Below are 8,601 nucleotides of genomic sequence, written 5' to 3'. Positions count from 1 at the left end.
ATATATATATATATATATATATATATATATATATATATATATATATATATATCCTGGGCAAGAAATATAGCTTTGTGATAAGAGTGTTTTCTAAATATGCATGAGGTCCTCAGTTTAATCCTCAGCACTGCATAAAACTGCTGTGGTAGAATGCACTTGGTAGGGTTGAGTAACCAACACTTGGACATAGAGATAAGAAAATCGGAAGTTTAAAGTAATCATCAACCACATAGTAGGTGAGGCCACCCTTGGCTAAAGAGCACCTTGTCTTAAAAAATAGTCATTGTTAACAAGTTCAGATTATGGAGTACAAGAGATATCTTTATTGTTTTTTAATTGATTTATTAGATATTTTCTTCATTTACATTTCAAATGCTATCCTGAATGTCACCTATACACGACCCCCACCCTGCTCCCCTGCCCACACACTCCCACTTCGTGATCCTGGCATTCCCCTGTACGGGGCATATAAAGTTTGCAAGACCAACAATGGCCATCTTCTGCTATATATGGAGCTAGAGACATGAACTCTGGGGGTACTGATTAGTTCGTATTGTTGTTCCACCTATAGGGTTGCAGACCCCTTCAGTTCCTTGGGTAATTTCTCTAGCTCCTCCATTGAGGTCTCTGTGTTCTATCCTATAGATGACTGTGGGCATCCACTTATATATTTGCCAGGCACTGGCATAGGCTCATAAGAGATAGTTATATCAGTGTCTTTTCAGCAAATACTTGCTGGCATATGCATTAGTATCTGCATTTGGTGGCTGATTATGGAATGGAACCCTGGGTGGGGCAGTCTCTGGATTGTCCATACTTTGGTCTTAGCTCCTAACTTTGTCTCTGGAACTTCTTTCATGGGTATTTTATTCCCTATTTGGGGGAGGAATGAAGTACCCATGTGTTGGTCTTCCTTTTTCTTGATTTTCTTGTGTTTTGGAGATTGTATCTTAGGTATTCTAGGTTTCTGGGCTAATATCCACTTATCAGTGAGTGCATACCAAGTGAGTTCTTTTGTGATTGGGTTACCTCACCCAGGATGATATCCTCTAGATACATCCATTTGCCTAAGAAATTCATAAATTCCTTGTTTTTAATAGCAGATTAGAGATATCTTTATTGTTAAGAGCATTAACACAGGTTGAGTCACAGCTCCCACATGGCAGCTCATAATGTGCTTTGATAAAGTTGAAATTATACACCATAATACACAATAATAGATAATAAATAATTGTGTCCTGCCCTGCCCTTGGGGGATCCTAGGCTCATGTTGGTCCATGAGGGCAAACAGAGCAGAGACAACAGACTGGGGTACTCAGAAGCCTTGTGAGTATGTACAGTAATGAAGACACACTGGGACCAGATACTGGGAGGCAGATCAACATTACTTGNGGTGATTGAGGCTTATATAGTTTTGTGGGTCAAAGGGTAGAAACATCCAGGATGGGCAAAGGTCACTGATTAAAAGTCGAAGGTACCAAAATGCCTCATTAACTTGGAAAGCATTTTAGGAATCTCAAATGCCAGCTAAATGTTTTCTTATCAGAAGGAAGTTGAACTTGATATCTTCCCCAAGGCTATGTGACATTATGCAAGTAGAGGTATGGGAGATTTTGTAACTCCCCAGACAGGGTTAGAGAAGCAGATACACTGCCAATGAAGGAAGTCCTCCATATTGCACCGAGTGGCAGAAGGCTATCTGAAAATTGGTAGACTTTGACCATAATTTGCATAGCAACATATACTAATCCAANTGTACCTCCAGTTCCAGTGGATCTGATGGCCCTCTTCTGACCTCCCCAGTCAACAAACATCAAATTATGCACATACACATATGCAGGGGAAACACCTATAAAAAAAAGAAATTAATTAAAAATACAATAAAGACAAAAATGCAAAAGCATAGTTAACAAATGAGTAACTGCCTAGAAAGATAAAACAACTTGCCAGATTCAATGTGATTTCTACTTTCACTCATTTCCTGCAAATGAGAAAATTTCCTTCCTCATGGTTATACTGAAGGATATTGCATATGTATACCCAAATATTCACTGTATAAACTGCAAAGGACCAGTTGAAGCTAGGACATGGTTCCTGAGAGAGGGGTGCATTAGCACCTATTTCCTTAGCAACATATCACTTTTTCTGTCCAAAAAAACCCTCTTCTATTAGGTATAATTAAAAACACAATTCTATAAATAACAGAATATGATATACAATTAACATGCAGTTCATCATATTTCTCAATCAGATAAAGTATTCCATCATTGTTCCTATCTTTAAAAGTTTATAATTCTATACCTGAACTATGTATTGATTTTAGCCTGCAATACCCTCTGAAAACTATGTTTTTAAGTCTATATCATATCTTTAATGTTAAACAACTTAAGTTTCCTTATGAGATTTCTTAGATTTCAACACTGTCAGAAATCCAAGAATGAACTAAATATTACGTGGATATATAGGAAGCACTGAACACAGCTTCTCAAACTTAAACAATTGTAGAGACAGCTGACTACCTGGATACTCTGCTAACTTCTTATAATGTTGAAGCATGTGTCTTCAACCTTCTAGGCAAGGATCATCTGAGAGGACTTTGTAAAGCAGAATTATGAAAGATTGCTTACCCTGCCTTGGCAGAGCTATCAATTAACTATTCGGCCAAGTGTGATTTTTTTCTTGCAAAGTAGTTTTCTCTGCAGATGAAATAGGCAATTTCTGCCCTGTGGCTCCCTTGCCATAATGAGCAACCTCACCTGGAGGTGCAGATGTTCAATTCTTCTTTGAGGAGAATGAGAAAATTGTGAGGAGCAGACATTTCTCATTGTAAAATGATCCTCAATTATGAAATAACATTAAATGTCACCTTCTGTGAATTTCTGATGGGTTTGAGGTCTATCTACGTAAAATGTATTTGAACTGTTAAACCTTAGTTACTCTTAGCCATTTTTATTTGAGTAAATCAAAAGCACTTTATTATAATTAAATTAGAATCTAACCTAGCCATGAGTTTACTATCTGGTCCTTAACTTGCATCACTTAACCATCTTGTTCATAAATGAGTTTCAAGGGCACAACGCCTATCTAACAGTGACAATATCAATTTCCAATGTTGTTTCAATATATAGATTCAAACCACTAAAAACATTAATTCTACATCAATACATAGATTCTATAAAATATAAGAGATCATAACCTCAAGTTTACATCAATTTCAAATATTTCTATCAAGGTAAGATTATGTCTATACAATGTTTTGCTCAAGATTAAATTTAGTAATCCATCCCATATATTTGATCTCTGTTCAAAATTCTGACCATTTCCAAATTATCCCTTAAAATGACAACCTATCTATGATTTGTAAAATAAACCTTAGCAGACACCCAAACTGAAGGAATTCAGCTGATGACTCTCCATGTCTTCTTCCTGCTGAATAAGGGTGACAAGAAATTCTTTAATGGAGGTAGCAAGGGGGAGGAAAAATAGAAAATTGGTGAGATTTAACAAAGCTAGCTTTAGCATCTGTTATATAGTCTCTGTATGCATAGAAGGCTTAGGGCTTGACTGAAGTTCTGAATGGATATGTCTGAAAGATTGGATGAGGCAAGATAATTGGGAATCAGTAGGAATTCCTGAGCTGTTCTGGAAGCAAGTTTTGGTGCAAGTTTTATCAAAGCAGCAGAAAGCAAATGAATCCAGGTGTACTTGGTACAAAACACCAGAGCATTTTCCCCCAATCAGTTGGAAATGGGAAGCCTGCGGCCACACTAGTACNAAGCACTTGTGACATTAGGCAGCACATGAAAAGACTGAACATCTCTGCTACTAACCCTGTTTGAACTCTCTCTGGAAGAATTGATTAGGGTCAGTCTAGGGATATTTGCTAACTCTCACATGCATGTCGAGTTTATCAATATCTTTTGNAAANNGTGNCCATTTAAAAGNTGTTTATGCCCAATATACTCAGGAGAGAGNACTTTTGTGGGCTTGTTGTAAAGGAGATACTNGTTCAAGGAGCTTTCATCAGGCAGCATGGCCTGGATGTGATGAGCTTGATGTAACATCACAGGATGATAACAGAACTTGGTGATCTTGTAAACCTCCAATACCTTTCCCCCAAAGAAGGCTTATGAATAGTAAAAGTCTCCATCTTAATCAGAAATATAGGCTTGTGACTGAGGCTGCCTTTCATGGCCAAGGAGTTTTNGGGGAATCCAANGAAGAGAAGATGCAGCATGCCAAACAAGGAGGACAGGATCTCCACACCCACACTGTTGCAGAAAATGATGTTCTCATGAGCACAGACCAGGTAGACCACATTCTTCACAAAGCACTGAGGGGGAAAAAAATCACTGGTTATCAGCATTCTGTATCCCTTATTGTCCAGTTGGTGGGTAGAGACTTGAGTTTCCAGAATTATCATGTGCCTTCCCTTACAGGGCCTCAAGGTTGGAATGATAGCTACTTGGTTAGTGAAAATGTAATAATTTACTCTGTGTCCTTTCATGAAGTATATCCCCATGGTCTACAGGAGCACTGTTAGGAAGGCTATGTATGCTCCTTTGGCAAACACAGCTAGCCCGAAAGTGACATTCTGGAGCCAGAAATGCTGGTTCAAGATCCCAGTGTGGAAAGTCCAGTCCCACATAATGCGAGTCAACCAAGAGTCTGTATGGCAATGTTTACCCTACTGGGTATAATTAGGTAGGACTGATAATACANCATCCTGCACACATTCACTATTTCCAGTAAGTCCATGTCTCTAACCATTCTGCTGTCCATAGCTGGAATGTATACCTGCTTTTGCTTTCCCAAAACCATGAAAAGTATACGCAAAAAGAGCAGGCCACTATGAGGCTAGTAGGAAAAGAAAGGCCACAGAACAATGTGAGGGGTACTTGGATTTCTCAGATTACTGCAGTGCTTGAGTCATGGCTGCTGCTCTCTCCTCCATGACTTAAGGGTAACTTGTTTTGGATAGGATGGGCCCAATCCAAGGTTCTAAACTAGCCAAGGCTCCAACACACAGCCTGCTCCTNTAGCAGCCCTCCAGACTGTCCAACACTGACCCAACTCTCAGGAACCACAAAGGTTTATCACANGGAGGAAATCTCAGAATATCAACAGAACTCATACAAATGACATTTTCTGTTTCTGGTGTTTTTACAGTAACTCCATGGCAAGATCCAGTCATTGGTCCACAAAGAAGCAACAGACAGGTCATAACTCAGGATNCTTTTGTTCTTTTATTTATATATATTTCAAATATTTTCCCACTTCCCAGTCTCCCCTNTACAATCCCTCCATCCCATTCACTCCCCTTTTCCTTTATGATGGTGCATCTCCTCCCACCCACATACTCCTGTCTNACCTTTCTACTATCCCACTATGTTGAAGAATTAATCTTCCATAAGACCAAGGGCCTCCCCTCCCATTGATGCCAGATGGTAATCCTCAACTACATATGTAGTAAGAGCCATGGATCCCTCCATGTGTACTCTTTAGTTGGTGGTTTATTCCCTGAGAACTCTGGTTATTTAATACTGTTGTTCTTCCTATGTGGTTACAGATGTCCCACAACAGAATAATGAATACTAAAAATTAGGTACATTTATGCAATGTAGTACTACTCAGATATTAAAAACAATGACTTCATGAAACTCAGCATTCTTTAAATATGCTCAGGAGACTGGCTCAAAGGACATCACTAAGCAGGTCAAATGGAGAGATTATATTGAAATCAGTGCAGGGCAGACACNACCAGGAGGGACTGGGTACTCAGGATGCTCATGGCCCACCTTGCCCTTCATGATTAGTACTTGTGAAACATAGCAGAAACCATTTAATGGGAAATGCATGGTATTGGACCGAAATGTCTTAACATCACACTTAAATGGGCTGATGTAGCTCCTCATTTATAAACTCCGACTTGGTAGCCATGGTAGAGGGGGTGAAGTATGTCAATGTTTCTACTAGCATGGGAGGTATCCTGGGAGCAGTAAGCAAAGGAATCATACAGCTTCTAAGAGGAATGGCATTCTGAGACACAGGAGCTTAGGAACCACACACCTTTGAAATGAAGCCTCCATAGTAGGGGCATTACAGCTCTCAGGAGAGGGTATCCCCAGAGGAGCTGAGAGCTCAGGAGCCTCAGATCTGCTCCACTCCTTTCTGTCTCCTTTTGATGCTTCTTTATTCTTGCCTTCTTCTGATGAGAGTCACACCAGGAAGAAAATCCCATGAAAAATATATATTGGAAGATCCAAAGTATGAGGCATGGGGGAGGGTGGTAAATCCAAGGTTTCTTTTTTTAAATTTTTTTATTATTATTTTCTTTATTTACATTTCAAATGCTATCCCAAAAGTTCCCTATACCCCCCCACCCCTGCTCCCCTACCCACACACTCCCACTACTTGGCACTGGCCTTCCCCTGTGCTGGGTCATATAAAGTACAAGACCAAGGGGTATAGCTACATTTACATTTATATCTAACTCTGTGTGTGTGTGTGTGTGTGTGTGTGTGTGTGTGTGTGTGTGTGTGTGTGTGTGTAAGTATTCTCCATTCCTAGTAAGTTTTGATCATAAAAACTGCATTTTTGTTGTATTCCAGTGGTCTTTATCCAGTGGGAAAATATTGGGCTTTAACAAAAGCCTACACTTCTTTAAATGCTCCTGTGATTTCTCACTTTGAGTCTGTGATGACACTTGTGAATGTGCATACACTGAACCATCTCTGGAATGATGTGTTCTTGAATTGATTCCAACACAACTTTACTCAGAATATTGTGTCTACTTTCATCATAGAGTAGCCTATAATTTTGTATTCATGTTGTATCCTTGGTTTGATAACAGAGTAATACTGGCTTCACTAATTGAGTTCTAATACACTTTATGGAATAACGTCAGACTCATAAAGCTTCCAGACACTTTCCACTCGACCTCAAGTGGGAATCTAAGCCTCTGACCCCACTCGATGGGGGGTGGACAAGGGGCAGCCCCTGTCCTGGGGAGCTCCAGGGAAACACCCTGTCACCCCAGGGTTATGGGAGAGAGGGCTGAGGGGAGAGACATTCCCACTCAGGTGAGAGTGAGCACAGTGAACTTTGGCTGGAGCACAGGAAGGGCTTCCATTGGGAGATTAGAAATGGCTCATTAGGAAAAAGCCTATTCCATACTCCAAACATGGCAGGCCTTGATGAGCAGAGACCAACTATGGTTTTAGAGCTTTAGTATAAAAAGGCGGGGGAAAGAAAGGAGGTGGAAAGAGAGAGACCGGCCATGGCCAAGAGGAAAGAAGGGAGAAAAGGAGAAAGAGAAGAAAGGCTAGAGGATAAGAGGAAGAGAGAGGAAGAGAGGAGAAAGGAGAGGTGAGGAGAAAAGAGTAAGAACAAGAACCAAAGGAGTGAGAGGAGTGAGAGAGCAAGGTGGGGTCAAGCAGCCCCTCTTAAAGTATGCTTTTATCTTTACTGTTGCTAGGTAACTGGGGAGGAGTTTCGCCTGAAAGTCAGAAGCTTGGGACATTACCTACATGACTTCTAGCCATGCTTCACTCGTGGGGCTGAGGGGGTGGTAACTTTGACAGGAGTTAGACTTCCAGGAGACATAAGAGAACTCCTTCCATCTCATGTATGTGAATTATCACCACCAGGTCCCGGGGTTCAACATCTCAGCTGGACTGGAGACCAGACTGTGCATAGCCCAATGCCTAACACTGAGCCATCTCTCCAGCCCTGCCATTGGGTTTCATTTTATTTTATATTTAAAATTTTTAAATACTTCTTTACACATTGACTAGGCACTTTCTGTTGGGGTTAGTTCTGTCCACTGTGTATTCCGATGATGAGTTCTGTGCCCAATATGGACATTGTATTGACCAATGTGCTTCAAGGAACAGTCCCCAAAAATCTCTGATTAGGTGATAAAAGTCTAGAGCCTTGCCTGGGCAGGAGAGAGAGGAAAGTCGAACTTGAGCTTGAGTAGGGCAGTCTAAGGTAGGGACCACAGGAGAGGGAGAAGATGGTTGCCATGAAACAGGATGGACCATGACAATATGGTCAAGAGAAGCTTGCCCTGAGGAAACACAAGGAAGAGAGCAAGCCAGTCAAGACTCAAACACCAAATAATATGGGGCCTATGACTGTGATGCAGATTAGAGTAGCTCAGAACCTGCACAGTCTAGGCTGACAGTGGTTAAATAAAAGTACCAGGGTTCTGTTTCTTCTATACAGGGGATATAAAGGCTAATGTGGAGCAGAAGTCACCTATAAAAATATTTCAAAACCTTTCCATAAGCAAATTATAGGAAGTCAGTAACTGCCACAAGTGAACACCAGGTGGTGGTGTGCATCAATTTTCCACAGAGTCCTGCTTTGCTGTGTATTGGAATGCACTACACAAGGTCTTTGACCAAACTTGCTGGAATCATTCATGGTGGATATTAATCCATAGGTTGTTTTCCCTAGAATTTCTTTGTAAACTCTTCAGCATTGTATCAGAAATATTTATCATCTTTAGAGTATTCTTCAGTTATGTCAGCACGGAGTGGCTGCTCAGGGGTGGGCCACAAGTGCTATGAATAACTGGATTATCTGGTCAGTCTC

The sequence above is a fragment of the Mus pahari genome, chromosome 1, assembly GCF_900095145.1.
Source record: "Mus pahari chromosome 1, PAHARI_EIJ_v1.1, whole genome shotgun sequence".
NCBI classification, from domain to species: Eukaryota; Metazoa; Chordata; class Mammalia; order Rodentia; family Muridae; genus Mus; species Mus pahari.
This window is presented reverse-complemented; position numbering follows the sequence as displayed.